Below are 16371 nucleotides of genomic sequence, written 5' to 3'. Positions count from 1 at the left end.
CACACAGAATCTCTATAGTTCCATGATATGAAGTCACGGCCTGTGCTGCCATATGGTGCTTCTGTATGGCCCTGTATTTACCCCAAACAGCAAGGAGAAAGGTTCAGTAATACGTCAGGCACTGGTGTGAAAAACTAATTCTGTATCTCTCCATATAAGATGGTTGGCATACAGAGGTGCAGTACATGCCCCATTTCTGGGAGTGTCATAATATAGATCTGTTGGTTTGATCAGGAATTGTCCATGTACCTCCCACCTCTTTTCCAGTCAGAAGGACCAGAACAATTTTTTTCTCTTGGAAAGCATTTCAATAACGCCTTGTTACAGCGTACCTAACCTTTCAGACGACTTTTCAGAATAAGCCATTGTGTGTGTACATGAGGAATAGCACTATTTCTGGCCATTATATGATGTGTATCTTGTATTTTCCCCATTTACATCTGATTCACAGTTTTCTCAGACTGGTGAGAGGTGCCTGGCTGCTGTGCTGTATTCTATACACTGTGTACAGAGAACTGTAGATTCTGGTCTCTAACTGTCCTTAACACACACAAAAACATAACATCATCATGGAGGACACTACAGCAGTACTGAGCAGTGGAGATGTGATTGCACAATCTAAAATAATCAAAAGTTACTTACTGTTAGCTGCTGGCAGCATCTGCCTGAGTCTCTCCTCCTTTTCCTCCTCTACTCTCTGTACACCTCAAGGAGCAAGATGACTCACCACCTCCTCCACATCCTGTTCTGTCCTCCCATCTCTAGTGACATGCTTTACAGCAGGTAGTGGACAGCACATTTGGAAGAAGATAATGGACAGTACTTTAGAGCGATTTTTCAGCACTAAAAGGTCATTTTAGGAAAATAAATTTTATAGCACTTTTGCTAGCGATCACACTGACTAGTATATAAGAAGAAACATCAGTGACCATTGAAAGGGTGTAAAGTAGCGGTGGTGAGGGCATTCAGAGACCCTTGAGTCACTAGCTCTGTTATGTTTGACTACTAGTATAGGAGTTTTGTTGCCATACTGAGCAGAACAAGGCACCGTATTCTCCATATCGGTAGTGATCTCAGCTCATGGATGTGTGTCGTTTTCATTTTCTGACAAACACTTTTTCAAGAATCAGAAGTAGTATCTATTTCCACGTGTTAGTGCTTAGTGGGGCTCTTTGGCCCTAATGACGTTGGATACTCGCCGTGGCATTCTTTCTACTAATGCCTGATATACTTCAGCTGGTATTTCCCTCCATTCATCCTGGAAACATCTGGTGAAATCACAGTGGTATAGAAATCTATATAAAGTTTACTGAAACCCTTCACAGATATAGATTAAAATTTAATGACTTTTATTGAAATATTCTAAAAAACGTGGGCTCACATATAACACTTACAGACAATACATAAAGAGACAGGTAACATATAAACAAAGAATAGGCCCTAGTAGAAATATGTAGGGTAACGTATCTCTCAGATAGATTTTTGGAGATAGGTACCGCTCATAAATATGAAAAAGGATAAGAATCCAGATGGAGAGAGAATAATATCCAAATCTAGAGAATATGTACTTGGATACTAGTGCGGTACAGGAAATGGTACCTATTTAGGGCACAATGTTATTAAGTATACTCATGTTGCTAAAACAATTTTTCAATGAATTCCCATTAGTAGCACGGTTATCGCATATACGGGTGCTAGGTGCATGGGCTCATTACATGTCAGTGATGCTGACCAAAACGTTACGAAGGCTTGCTCGACGCGTTTCCCTACCCTTGTAGGGGGCAGTTCCTCAGGAGCACGGGTAATTATTGCCCGTAGATTCGTGTATCTAAGATTGTCACGTTGAAACAATAGAGCAACAGGATTGGTGCGCCAGGACGTGGTCCTGCTATAGTTTGGTCCTGCTAAGGCGATGCCACCTGTTCGATATTTCCCGTACAATTACGGTTACCACTTCTTACTTTGCAGTTCAGGCGCGGTATCTATATTAGTACCGCTGTCGGGCTTTCTCTTTGAATATTTAGAGAGAGAGAGGGTCATTCATTCGGTCTGGCATATAGAATGGTATATACCAGTATTCGAATGTCTCAGATAGAGCCTCCGGATAGCAATTGGTGACCTAAGATCAAGCTTAGTCACCAGCTACTGGAGCAATGCCAGGTGATGCCCTCCTAAAAAATTCCTGCATTATCCATTAGGGTGATCGCATTGTTCTGTAGATTTCTATGACCAATATAGGTTAATGCAACACCCAAATAGAGATTATTCTGTCACTCGAGGTTTACTAAAGCGAGTGCTCCTCTAAGGTCTCTAGCCATCCACTCTAACACAACGTGACAATCTTAGATACACGAATCTACGGGCAATAATTACCCGTGCTCCTGAGGAACTGCCCCCTACAAGGGTAGGGAAACGCGTCAAGCAAGCCTTCGTAACGTTTTGGTCAGCATCACTGACATGTAATGAGCCCATGCACCTAGCACCCGTATATGCGATAACCGTGCTACTAATGGGAATTCATTGAAAAATTGTTTTAGCAACATGAGTATACTTAATAACATTGTGCCCTAAATAGGTACCATTTCCTGTACCGCACTAGTATCCAAGTACATATTCTCTAGATTTGGATATTATTCTCTCTCCATCTGGATTCTTATCCTTTTTCATATTTATGAGCGGTACCTATCTCCAAAAATCTATCTGAGAGATACGTTACCCTACATATTTCTACTAGGGCCTATTCTTTGTTTATATGTTACCTGTCTCTTTATGTATTGTCTGTAAGTGTTATATGTGAGCCCACGTTTTTTAGAATATTTCAATAAAAGTCATTAAATTTTAATCAATATCTGTGAATGGAAACATCTGGTGAGTTCGCTCAAACAAGACGGATGCTATTCATAGTTCCTGACCGAATGTTCCTGTTCGTCCCAAAGATGTTCAGTTGGGTCCATTCAGGTCGGGAGACTGACAGTCCAATCATGGAGCATCCATATCCTCAAACCAACATAAAACGGCGTTGGATCAGCGACAAGGTGCGTTCTCTGGTTGGAAGTGTGGCCGACCATTCCCAGAGTATTGTCATATTGTCAGCAGCACATTATTATCTACAATGTCAGGGTACACCACCGTGTTCGTGGTTCTTGCCACTACAACCATGGACCGAGGCCATGCCATGTAAAATATCCCAAGGCCATAAAGGAACCTCCGCCGTACGTACCTGTTGGCACAACACACTCAGGTACAAGGTGTTGCCCAGGCCTCCTCCACACCCAGGTAAGTCCATCTGATCTGAAGAAGGAGTAGTGTAATCTTCACTCCATAGAACGTTCTTTCATTGCTCAACTGTCCAATGCTGACACTCCTTGCACCAAAGTAGATAGCTGATGCATTGCTCTTCATGATGGACGGCTTGTGTGCAGCGGCATAACCCATATATCCAATAGCATGCAGTTCTCATCACAAACTATGCCTGACACCTCCGAGGGTCGGCATCTTCTGTAGCATGGTTTAGGACACTCGCCATGCTAATAAGACACGATCCATCCTACTGACGTCCAGATACTTTTGGTAGGATAGTGTATCTCTATGACATGTCAGAAGATGATTCAAAGCAGAGCAACCTTATAACAGTAATGGTACAATGACAGATACACTTTAAAAAAAACCAAATGAGGTATTTCTGTAATGCTGCTCCCATCTAAACGAACATTCACCATAGCTGCACCAGCCGTCTACATCATATTATGAGTTAATGGGACCAATGGAATTCAGAGCAAAGTTATCCACCAAAAGAATTTAAAGAAACTCAATTAATGGAACTAATTTTCACAAGGGAGCTTTAGCATAGGCCATAAAAAGTCAAAAGCAGAATTGCAAGAATCCCAGGGATTAATTTGCTCTTGTATAACCTCTGTACAGCAACCAATTGGGAGAAACTGAAATTCTTTCCTTATGTTGTAGCTCTCATCGCTGTGCCAGAATATGCATCCCGGGAGAGGGAGTTTCTGCATTGCTGCATTGTATTTATTTATTCCCCCGCACAATCAACAACACATTGCCATTGTATTATTCTCCATGACAACGCGTAATAATATTAATAATATTAGGCACGCACAGCAATGTCCTAATATCACCTTATATAACTAATAAGATGTGCAAAGTGCGACCTTCAGCTACAGTAAAAGGTTGAGCCTAAAAATCTTGGCTGCTCACTGTGTGAGTATATCATTCTTATAATGCTTTGTATTGGTATTCTACACTGAATGGCCGCTTTATTACACCTGGAAATTGGAACTGTGACCCCCGAGTGCAGCATAAAATCGAGTGAGCAAGTTTTCATTGGATCAGTTTCAGTGTTCATCCACATTAGTACCAGCCATAAGAATGTGGCTGTATCTGGTACTGCAGTGAAAGGGCTTTAGCGCTCACTGTAGTACCAAGCACAGCCACAGTGAGTGCTGCTGCCCCATCTGCCAATTGGTTGGGTTCTCAGGAGTTGGATCAGAAATTGATGGCCTAACCTATATCCATACAGTATCAGCCATAATAGCCCCCATATAGATGCCAGGCAATGCCAGCCGACATATACAGCATGGGCAAGTAAAAGATTCCTAGTTCTATATCTGAATTGTCAGCGTTTGCTTGCTCTGGATGGGAGGCGACTCGCAGGAATAGGACCAAAAATATTTGTTTCTCATTAAAGCCGTTTGGTTTCCAAGTTTTGGAGAGTGAAAAAAAATCCATCTGTTTTCCCCACAGAGAAAAGCCTGTTTATACGTTTTCTTCACAACATATACAGAATTGTTCCAGATGTACTCGCTTCCTGAGATGGTTTTTCCCTCAAATAAACTTGATGCATCTTACAGTAAGTCGAAGTTAGATTTGGAGAAAATAAACTTTGTCTTCAAGTAAAGAATCACCTAATATATAAAGTATAATGAGGGGATCCATACGGGATAGTTTTTTAGATGGATGATTATTTACCTACTACTTTCTAGGGACCCTTCATTTATATGGATGTGAATGTGTACAATCTTAAGGTCATATAGAAATATTTTATTTGCCTTCTTTTAAGAAACTAGATTGGCCCGATGTTTGCTACGCAAACATAATGTTTTTGGAAAAATGGTTGTTGTGAATTTCCCTCTCTCTCTCCCTTTCTCTCCATGCTGCTTCTCTTCTCCCCCCTCTCTTACTACCTCTCCTCTCCCCTCTCTTACTACTTCTCCCCCCTCTCTCCATACCACTTCTCTCTCCTTCTCCCTTTCTCTCCATGCCACTTCTCTCCTCCACCTCTCTCTACCTACCGCCTCTCTGCATACCACTTCTCTATCCCCTTCTCCATGCCGCTACTCTCTTCCACCCTCCATGCCACTTCTCTCTCTCCCCTCCATGCTGCTTCTCTCCCCCCCTCCATTCTGCTTTTCTCTCCCTCTATCCCCCTCTCCCTCTCTCTCCATGTCACGTCTCGCTCCCTCTCTCCCTCTCTCTCCATGCTGCTTCTCTCGTCTCCCTTTCCATGCTGCTGTTCTCACCCCCCTCCGTGCCCCCTCTCCATGCCACTTCTCTGTGCCCCGCTCCATGCCACTGCTCTTTCCTTCCCCCCCCCCTTGCTTCCATGCCGCTTCTCTCATATCTCTCCATGCCACTTCTCTCTTCCTCTCCCCCCTCCTTCTCTCTCCATGCCGCTTCTCTGCCCCCCTCCATGCTGCTTCTCTGTCCCTCCCCCCTTTTTCCCAATCTCTGCAAGCCGCTTCTCTCTCCCCCCTCTCCATTTCCCTTCTCCCCTCCACCCTCCATGATGCTGCTCTCCCCCCTCCCTCTCTAATGTCTGTGTGTGTTTCTCTCACTGGTGCTTCTGACTCTCCTTTGCTTCAGCCTGCAGCGACGTTCATAGTCTCACAACGGTGAGGGAGAGACATTGCGAGACTATGGACGTTGCTTAGTAATGCTTGAATCTTCATAATGGCGCTCGAGCTATACTTAAAGGGGTTTTCCGTTCAAAAATACTATTGATGATCTTTCATCAGGATAGGTCATCTATAGTTGATCAGCCGGGGTCCGCAGCTCATATAGTTGCAGTGAGATTTCAATGAGAGCCATGCCTGCAGTTACCAGCATCGGCCATTACATGGGACGTTGGTGCGGAGGCTTCCGCGCCGACATCTGTTATTGCGGCGCTGATAGCTCGCGCCAGCACAGCTGATCGGTCGGGGTCCCAAGTGGCGGATCCTGGCGATCAACTAATAATGACCTATCTAGAATATTCAGAGTCCAACTAGCAGCACCAAAGTCATCCCACTCTGGGTCAGACTGGGTCATGCAGAAGCCAGAAAAGGAACTCAAACCAGACAAGTTCCAATTTGTAAGCCATCCAACTAGGAAGGTAACCGGCAGCATAAGCAGATGTAGAAGACAAAACTTTATTGCCTCATCACCATGACAATTTCGGCCGTGGTGGCCTTCTTCAAGCTTATACAACACAGTACATATTATTTATGCAAAATACATCACCTACAATTAACCAATCACAATAAAACATGCACCTTTGTCACAGTTACCTTCCTAGTTGGATGACTAATAATGACCTATCCTGATGATAGGTCATCAATAGTGTTTTTGACTGGAAAACCCTTTAACATGTGGAACTTTGATGTGCCCCGACAGGTCACTCAATGTAGCAACCTCATATTGTAGGATTTTACAGCAGTGGTGAAGATCTAAGGCATCGAATGACACCAAACCCATCCTCCTTAGGTGAGGCAAAGTGCCCAAAGTCTGGTGCAAGAAAAAGCATGTAGGGTTTTTTAGATTAGATGAAAAAGAAAGTAATGGGAATGCAGAAGAGTGTTTGTATGCTCAACGACTCTAATCACACTTTAATATTGTGTCTCCATCTAGGAGGACAAGTCTACTTGTCCTCCTTGATTTTGGCTAAAAGCAATCTAGCTTAATAAGGGGTTTTCCAAGCACTGGCCACTACAGGGTCGGAGTATCGGCTTCCATCCCATTCCTCTGTGTGTTGCAGTGCTGACAGCAGGCACTCGATCAGCCGGGGTCTCAAGTGGTGGACCTCAGCCGATCAATTTGATGACTTATCCTAAGGATAAGTCAACAATAATATTTTCCAGGAGAACCCCACAAGATAAGGGATAACTAACTGATCAATGGGGGGACCACTGGAACCCCCACCAATTCCCAGAATAGTGGTCCCTGTCCTGTGAAAAGCTGGCAAAATGAATGGTGTGTCAGCGTGCATGCTCAGCCACCGCTCCACTCATTTTAAGGGAAGCGCCAAACATAGCTGAGTTCAAGCGCTAAGTTGAGCATGCACGCTGCTCCTTCATTCATTTTGCCAGTTTCTCGGGATAGGAACCACCTTTCTGGTGATTTGTGGGCTCCTGGTGGTTGGACCCCCATTGATCAGCTAGTTATTCCCTATTCAGCAGATAACTTAATATCAACCGATTAAAGAGATCACAAAGAAAGTGTGCGATTAGAGGACAGTCTTTTTTTTTCTTCCTAGAAACAATGTCACTCTTGTCCCATGGTCTGGATCTACTATTGCAGATCAGTCCAGTTCTATTGAATGAGGTACAGCTGCAATATAAGACACAACCCCTGAACTAGGGTGCTGCTTCTGGGAAAAATAAAGTTTGGACCCTTTTTTCCCTCCTAATTTCAGACAATTTAAGAATGTTTTAGGAAATTGCTAGATACATACCATCTACGGTAAATGCTGGGGTAGTCCATTTATAAGTGTACGAAGGGGGTCTCCCACAAAAAAATATTGTTTATAGTTAAATTGAGACCATAATTAAACACAGTTTTTTGCATTTACACGTATTCAAAATGTTTGTTACCTAGATATTCCAGGACTAGTGTTAGAATAGTGCCGCCTGCTGTTTATATCCTCAGATAGTCCAGGACTAGTGTTAGAATAGTGCCGCCTGCTGTTTATATCCTCAGATAGTCCAGGACTAGTGTTAGAATAGTGCCGCCTGCTGTTTATATCCTCAGATAGTCCAGGACTAGTGTTAGAATAGTGCCGCCTGCTGTTTATATCCTCAGATAGTCCAGGACTAGTGTTAGAATAGCACCACCTGCTGTTTGTCCTGGCATACGTGAGGATATAAATGGCAAGTGGCACTATTCTAACATTAATCCTGGAACATCTGGGGATATAAACTTTCGTTTAACTAACTGTAAGTACAAACAATATTTATAATTATGGGCTGGATCTAACTCCAAATAATTTTCCTGGGACAACCCCTTTAACATTCCTCGATCCACAGAGTGATGTGTGTGCCAGGAAAATATCATAGAAGGCATTGCCACCCACAATGTGCAGTGACCACCCATGGGTGCTTAATGATCGCAACCGGTGGTGTCCAGCTAGAATTGTCTGTGCAAAGAGACTAGTGCCTCCGGCAGAAATCACATGCACATGCAATGCAGGAGGCTCCATAGGCATATGCTGGGACATAGTGTCTCATCTGGGCTTGGGAAGTTGCTAACTGGACCCTAAAGGACTGGCAAGGTGTGGCCTGATGAGTCACAGTACCAATTGTTTTGGGCTGATTGTAGGATTTGTGTGTCATGCAGACCCCATGACTCCATGGACCCCAATTGCCAAGAAGGCACTGTGCAGGCTGTTGGTGGTTCCATACTGGTATGCGGCATATTCTTATGGCATGGGTTGGGTCTACTGTTCCCCCTTTAACACGTCATTGACTGGTGCCAGCTACATTGTACTTCTTAGTGACTATTTCATGGACTTCATGTACCCCTACAATGATGGGATATTCCAGCAGGCATTGCACCACTGGGTCCAAGTTATCTAGAATTGGTTTGTGGAGCATTCTGGAGAGTTGCAACAAATGGTGCGACCTGCACTTTGGCCATCCTGAGCCTAATTGTGCTTTTATGGGATGTAGTCAAGAGGTTCATTCACATCCAAGATCCTGCACCTACAACTACCATGAAGCTGTGGCTATCCAGATCACAAGGCTCAATAATCCTACAGATGTCTCCCATCCACTTGTAGAACCAATGCCAGGTCAAGTAGCTGTACTTCGGTTAGAGAAGGTCCTACACAATATCAGTTTCTGTCCCATGACATTTGGCACAACCGTGTATAAATTGCCATCAGTCTTTTCAGATAATACTGTCTGAATTGAAGAACTCTTTGTAACCTTTCATAGGCACATTTTATGGAACTATATGTTAAAAAGGTAAAATAGGAACAACATATAAAATGGAACTGTTTGTACCGAAAAGGCTGAATATATGAAGTAGATCTCACTGGGCTTCCTTATACATCTAAGAATAGTTCATCAATGAATGTTCCCATTTAATCCCACACTAAATCACAGTACTGTTGGTTAGCTGCACAGTATGTTTAAAGACTTCCTCATTGCCATCTCTTTTGTGCAGAGGATATGAATGAGTCAGTCATAAATGAAGAATCAGCATTCCTTCTTTTTAGACCTGCAGCTGCGAGCGTTACCCTTTCACTACCTCCATTACTAGGATCATTCTGCAATGCTCCATTTTACAACATACTTTAGTTGATTCTTGTTATGAAATGGTTAATTTTTTTTTTATGCACTCTTTTTGGATTTTCTTTGCAGCTGGTAATGTTGTCTGGCAATGCTAGCCGGATCCTGACCCCGGTATCTTCCGTTCCTATACTTTGCAGTTGTGTGTGAAAAGAAAACTGAGGGAGAGAACTTCCTATGGGCCAAAAGCTAATGCTAATAGTGATAGAAATGTTATCTCTCTGTTCCGAGGCTCAGATCCAAGAAGAGGAAAGTCTGCCAAAAATCTCTAGTCTTTTGAAAACAGAATGAGATGAAATATATTCTTTTCTGTGACCTCCCCCATCATATCTGGTAGAGCAGAGGATCTGTCTTAGTAATAAACCTGATTTTAGATCATCTGTTGGTTCCCCACTTTGCATATGGTCAATTTTTCAACTATGTGTGGGTTTAGTTACTTCCAGACAGTGCACTAAGGTCAATCTCCACTTTTATCATGTCATTTGGGTCAAAAATTCTGCACCCATTAATTCCTTGATATATCAATATATAGGATGATACAGAACTCCAAATCTGCTCCATAGAGATAGTGTTACATATGCCCTGGGCTGCTGACAAAGCCAAGTGGAGATTGACACCAGGGCAGTCAAGATGGCTGTATTAGCTTGCTATTCGGGTGGCTAGACGCAGGATCAGGCAGACAACAAAGACCCTATCATCCGCCTACCAACGGACAGGATAAGTCACGGGCATCTGCCCACCAACGGACAAACAAAACGGGTGTCCAACAACAAACGGACAGGTGGATCAGACATAGAACAGAAAACTGATATAAACTAGACTGGCAAACGGCCAAAACACTCACCTGGCATACTGGCACGCATAAACAGATGTAATTGCTACAGTACATACAAGGTATTAGTCCGTATTTTGGCCAAGATACTTAAGCTCGTGAGCCTGCTTCAAGGGTCCTCGTTGTCTCGCAGGTCCCTACTCTCACAAGACAACTTACCCCATGAATCCTGCCTGCATGCGGGGCGATCGTCCCAACATGCTGAAACCTAAGGACCTACCTCGCCTTTGATGGTAAACGATCCAAACAGACAGGAGACAGTCCATAACAGCACAGCATAGAATGCATACAATACGGAACAGGACTGTTCACACCCCATGTCTGGCACCTAGCACAGACACACAGAACATCAAGCATGAATGCAAAAGGGGAATAAGGAAACCAGCACCCTCTAGAAAGAGGGGCTGTTATTTATGAGCAGCAGACCCGTGGTGATTGGCTGGCTTGTGAACTTTATTGGGTTTTTTTTTGCTTTCTTCTGAATCAACATGAGGGAGGGCAACAAGCTAAACTGGATGTACAATTGTCTTTTTTCGGCCTAGCATACTATGTTACTATGTACTTTACTATGTTTTCTTAAAGGGAACCTGTCAGCAGATTTTGTAATGGAATCCAAGAGCAGTGCTGCAACATGGTTATTGCTGTGTTGTAGGATGGCTTCACACAAGCATATGGAGTGTCCCATCCATCTGGCACACACTATCATGTCTCCTTCCAACTGTTTTAATTTACGTTGACTTGCCATGAGCACGCTAGCCGCAGTGCAGCGTATTTTTGCAGTGAATGAGGTTGATGAGGTACCCCATGTCCCAACGTCTTATACTATGATTGATTCACATAGTGAAAATGGTGTGACAGACATCCTTTAAAGGGGTTTTCTGGGACTATGATATCGATGAGCTATCCTCAGGAGAGGTCATCAATATCAGATCGGTGGGGGTCTGCTGTTCTGCGCTCCCACCGATCAACTGATTAAAGAGGCTTTGGCACTGGCCCGAGCGCTGCCTCCTCTTCTCAGGCCTGTGGCATGATATTCATGAATCACATGGCTTAAGATCAGCTCGGCTGCAGTAAGTGAATGAGATTGAGCTGCTATATCAGGCACAACTGCTATGAAATGTACTGCTCTGTGTCTGCTGCGCAGTGAAGTCGCTGCGGAACTCACAAGCTTCGTGGCCAGTAGGGGTCCCAAGTGGTGAACCCCCATATGTCAGATATAGATGATATAGCCTTAGGATAGATCATTAGTGTCAGGGAATATTGACTATATCTCCATAGGTCATACAAGGAAGGGATAAATCCCAATGTCTCCATTATTCCTGGTGTTTAAATCACATTAGGCATAAAGGTTTAAATCTGTTTTAATTATATCATTAATCTCCAGGTATGTTACTGGTTCATTAACCCTTTTATAGGCCGCCTGCAGATGGCCGGGTCAGATCCCGCAGTGGGGTCCAACCCGTGCCCCTGCACAGCCCTGCGGCTCGCCCGCTTCCAGCGTCTCCAAAGCTCTGTGATGTGCCGGCTGCCGCCCAGCCGGTGCATGCGCAGAGAGGAGCCAACGCGTCACTAGTGGGTGGGCCTCCGCAAGACCTGCACAGAAATAGGCCATGCCGCGATTTGTTTTCAGCACGTGTTTTCATGCGGACAAATCGCGGCTGTGTGCATAGGATTGCATTTTGTAATACAATCCTACGGCAGCGGGCACAGGCGGAAATTCTGCGGGAAATCCCACTGTGGAATTTCCACCCGCATGCAGGAGGCCTTGGTCTCACAAAATAATGTAACATCAACAGAGGTTATCCAAGGATTCCATATCTCTTCAGATTGCCAGATTTTTCTCTTGGCATATGGCTATCAGTTTTTCATTCAAGAGAATTTTATTCATGCGAGATATGAGAGGTTCAAGTGGGAGTTTTGGTTTTCGCCACTGCTGTGCTATCAAAATACATCCTGCTATAGTAATGCATTGCAGCAGTTTAAAGGGAGCGTTGCAAATACCCGCAGGTTTGTTTCCTAGCAGTAAGACATAGGGATTGAGTCCAGGACTCTTCCCAGTCACAGAAGCTATGAGATGGGAGACCCTCCCCCAAAACGCCTGTGCTATTGGGCATATCCACCAAATGTGGGGATGTGAACCTATGTCATCACAGCCTCGAAAACATAAATTGGAGATCTCCGGGTAGATGGCATTTAGCCTCTCGGGTACCAGATAAGCTCTGTGTAACACCTTTAAGGATGTCTTTGTCAAAGAGACTTGCCCGCTATTTTTGCTTAGAGTCTCACAGCAGTGGTGCCAATGGTCTAATGACAGAGAGGAGTGGAAATCTGACCCCCATTGAAGCATAAAGGGGAGTTTGGAATCTTGTAACACCCCATTCAAAATATTATAGAAGTGAGACAAGGTGCCTGGGTGTATGCGGCAAAATTTATATATGGCTTCCATGTGACTCGTCTCCACCTTGGTCGATGGTGGTATAATGGAGGACCAATAATGGAAAACCTGCATTCTTCTCCACCATTCTTCCGGAGGGGGTTTATATTGGCTATTAAAAGATGAGAATGAAATCAGTTTACCATGGATGAGAAAATCGTAAAGAGAAGTCAGTCTGTTAGTTCGCCACCATATGAAAGTGCCGCATCTAAGCCGGGGGAAAAAGCTGGGTTGTAGACTAGAGGGGTGAGTGGGGATGGGGTGGGATGAGGGTTCAATTTGAACCTGACCTGTCCCCATAACAGAATAGAAAAAAATGAGTATGGTGCATTATTTCTAAAGTTTGAAGGGAGGGGGATTTACGTCCAGAGTAGGGAGGGCCAGTTATGAGGGGGAAATTGGGTTTCTTCAATGGAGGTCCACAGTGAAGTTTGGGAGCCAGCATAAATGGGTGGGATTTGCGCCAGGCGGGCTGCTTTATAATATTTAAGGATACATGGAACAGAAAAGAAAACCTCTTTAAACTGATTTCTGTACAGGTGATGTGGACCTCTGTACCAGGAAACCAAAGCTGCAGCTTGTATAAGAATATAGTAAAACCCTTGGCTTATCATTTTCAACAGATTTTGATGAAAAAAACAAATATCTGTTATTTGTAGATGGATACTGACTTTAGAAGTTTACATACCATCCATCTATTCCCCTACTAGGGAACTTCCACCTGGGTGGAATTTGGCCACAGAACACAGAAAGTTCTGTACCAAAATGCGCATGGCTTTTTGCAGATTTTGATGCAGAATTGAAAATGGTTTAATTTTGCATCAAAATCCGCATTTCGCTGTGTGAATTTTGGTTTGGATGATGCGGTCAAATTCCGGCCCTTGTAAAAGTCACCTACTCTGCAAGGCTTGTGTTCTGCACAGTTAGGCTCTCTTCACATGCGCGTATTTGCGTATGCATTAGCATAGTGTTTTTGCAGAATGAACTATGCTTTTTTGCGCATGCATCGGCGTATTTTACTGTACCTTTTGTACCTGCAAAGCATGTTCGTTTGCACATGTAAGACCTGCTGACATATACTGACTGCGGACAGGATACGTATCCCCAACACACAGCAGGACTATAAGATCCCGGGACATTCACATGTTCCCCATCCGATGTTGTGTACCTGATCCTGTGTAGTAAGTGTCCTGCTGGGGGGCTTTATGTTGGAGAAACAGGACAGAAACTGAAAGGGAGGATGAGATCTCATCGTCACACAATTAAACAGAGAAAGACAGAATACCCTGTGGCCGAGCACTTCTCTAGTCACGGACACGACATAGAAGACATGAAAGTTTTTATATTAAAAGGCAATTTCAGATCACAAAGCCATAGAAGAATTTGGGAATATCAATTTATAACAACTTTTGACACTTTCAACAGAGGGTTAAATTCTTTAAAAGGATTCGTGCATCACTGGGAAGTATGAGATATCTATAGCACAGATAACACTGCTGGCCTGGTGACCCCCCAACACTAATTCAGGGACCATAAAACCTTCACATCTATGTTTGTATTTCTGTTGTAGTATTCTTTTAAGTGCAAATTAATCACATCCATGTCTGTGCCTTATCATAAGTATGTGTATAAATATGCATGCCTCTTTGAATCCATTTCATTATGCCTTGATGAAGGACACTGCGTAGGTCCGAAAGCTCGCATTAACATCATGTATTTTTGTTAGCCATTAAAAAGTATCATATCTACAAGATGGCTCCGACAGGCTTTCTTCAGTCCTTGGCCATGCACAGAAGATTGCTTCCTGGTTACGGGACTCATAAATCCCACCTCCAGGATGCGATGGCTGTGATTGGTTCTCGAGTGCTGCTCAGCCAGTCAATGCAGCACTAAATGAGACAATGCGATGGCTGTGATTGGTTCATCCAGCACCGCATAAACGTCCATACAAGTTTGGCTGTGCTGGATACTGAAGCACAATCATACACCGCCCCGTTCACTTGAATTGATGAGCTGCAGGGCCAGGCACAGACACTCTTATATGGATGTCAATGGATGTCAATGTGCCGAATACTGCAGTAAAACGCCGCTGCCCATTTCTGATGGTCTGTGGATTTCTGTGGTGGGATGGAGCATCAATGTAATATCCTGGAAAAGCCTTTAACTTCTGCATTGCCACTAGAACTCCTAGGATAGTGTAGAAGTAGCTGAAAGTTTACTACAACTTTAAAACATGATTGACTGGAGACAGGTTGTAATGGTTTATGAAATGTAGAAAGCAAGGATGTGCATCAATCAGCGGAGGAAACAAAAGGGCATTTGAGGATAAATGTGATGGAAGAACAAGCAGAAAGATTGCGTTCGTATATGGAAGTTAATGAGGATGCAATTTACATTTGGTCCAAAAAGCTGAAAAATGAAAATGTAATATATTTAATGAGTAAACAGAAAGTATATTACAAGCTTCCACTATTCTGTAGATTCACATTGTAGATACTGAGAGCTGAAATCTCTGGTTTTTAGTCCATTAAATGTAGTATATGGCATAACAATATCCAATCAGAGTATTGAAACAAAAGGCGATTTAGAAAAAGAAGCAGAACCTTATAGCTTAAAGGGGTTGTCCCGCGAAAGCAAGTGGGGTTATACACTTCTGTATGGCCATATTAATGCACTTTGTAATGTACATTGTGCATTAATTATGAGCCATACAGAAGTTATTCACTTACCTGCTCCGTTGCTGGCGTCCCCGTCTCCATGGTGCCGTCTAATCTTCAGCGTCTAATCGCCCGATTAGACGCGCTTGCGCAGTCCGGTCTTCTCCCTGGTGAATGGGGCCGCTCGTGCCGGAGAGCGGCTCCTCGTAGCTCTGCCCCGTTACGTGTGCCGATTCCAGCCAATCAGGAGGCTGGAATCGGCAATGGAGCGCACAGAGCCCACGGTGCACCATGGGAGAAGACCCGCGGTGCATCGTGGGTGAAGATCCCGGTGGTCATCTTGCTAAGGTAAGGAAGAAGTCGCTGCAGTGTGGGGATTCGGGTAAGTACTGAACCGTTTTTTTTTTTAACACATGCATTGGGTTTGTTTTGCGCCTATTGAAAAAAAAAAAAAAAAACGTTTCGGCGGGGGACAACCCCTTTAAGCTGATATTTCCTTATTTGGCTTCTTTATAAACAATTAGAGATGAGCGAGCATACTCGCTAAGGGCAATTACTCAATCGAGCATCGCCCTTAGCGAGTACCTGCCCGCTCGGAAGAAAAGATTCGGCTGCCGGCGGCGGGGGAAAGCAGGGAGGAATGGAGGGGAGATCTCTCTCCCTCTCTCCCCCCCCCCCCCCGCTCCCCCCTGCTGACTGCCGCAACTCACCTCTCACCCGCCCCGGCACGCGAACCTTTTCTTCCGAGCGAGGAGATACTCGCTAAGGACAATGCTCGATCGATCGATTAGAGATGAGTATGCTCGCTCATCTCTATAAACAATGTAAAACTGTACATGAAATAAATGTAAAAAAACCCCGACATTGGCCAAGCAGTTGAGGCTT

General features: G+C 44.0%; 1 long non-coding RNA gene across 1 annotated transcript in view; it reads left to right on the top strand.

Annotated features, from left to right (window-relative positions):
• The window catches only part of LOC136580959 (uncharacterized), a 75321-nt gene that overhangs the window by 16232 nt on the left and 42718 nt on the right, over positions 1 to 16371 (top strand). Inside the window, exon 2 of the long non-coding RNA XR_010787035.1 lies at positions 4762 to 4867. This is a non-coding gene — a long non-coding RNA (uncharacterized lncRNA). The remainder of the gene's footprint in view (positions 1 to 4761; positions 4868 to 16371) is intronic.

Source organism: Eleutherodactylus coqui, chromosome 10 (genome assembly GCF_035609145.1).
Source record: "Eleutherodactylus coqui strain aEleCoq1 chromosome 10, aEleCoq1.hap1, whole genome shotgun sequence".
Lineage (NCBI taxonomy): Eukaryota > Metazoa > Chordata > Amphibia > Anura > Eleutherodactylidae > Eleutherodactylus > Eleutherodactylus coqui.
This window is presented reverse-complemented; position numbering and strand designations above follow the sequence as displayed.